Genomic DNA, 819 nt, shown 5'->3' on the forward strand with positions numbered 1-819 from the left:
TGGGATTGGCGAGATATTACCGAAAATTTATTCCAAATTTCGCGGCCATTTCGTTGCCCTTGGTAGATATGACAAAGGGTGACGTCGCAGGGAAGCACAACAATTGTGTGCTTGGTACGTGGGCACCTCCTCAGTTGCATGCGTTTGAGTCCCTCAAACATCATTTGTCATCAACGGTGGTCCTTCCATACCCCGACTTTGCAAAACCGTTCTTACTCACCACCGACGCTAGTGCCTCGGCTATCGGGGGCGTGCTTCAGCAGGAGGGCGAAGGAGGTGCGAGACGCCCACTCTCGTACTTCAGTCGCACGCTGAACACGCATGAGAGACGGTATAGCACCGTTGAGAGGGAAGCGTTGGCGGCAGTGTACGGTCTCACGGTCAACCGCCCACTAATCATGGGCTATCCTGTCCGGTTGGTGAGTGATCACAGGCCATTGGTCGGGCTCTTCACTGTTAAGGGCACGAACACTCGGATCCACCGGTGGCAAATGGCCATCGCCGACTTCGACATCGAGGTCGATTACATACCCGGGCGGCTGAACATTGTCGCTGACGCTCTCTCACAAATACGGGGGGCTGACCACCCTATAGATGACTTCATAGTTTCAGCCGTAACCACGGGTGGCCGGGGGAACTCATGTACAAATACTGATGAGGATACCATCGCTTGGAACCAGGTTGAGATCCGAAAAGTTCAGGATGCACACCCATATTGGGGTCGAGTGAAACAGTACCTCAAAGGAGTGACGTCAGAAGTGCCAAAGATCCCGCGCCTAAGAGTGCCAATCGGGGAGTTCCGACTCCTCCCCGACGGAC

This window comes from Oratosquilla oratoria, chromosome 8, assembly GCF_046742065.1.
Source record: "Oratosquilla oratoria isolate Oo_2021 chromosome 8, ASM4674206v1, whole genome shotgun sequence".
NCBI lineage: Eukaryota > Metazoa > Arthropoda > Malacostraca > Stomatopoda > Squillidae > Oratosquilla > Oratosquilla oratoria.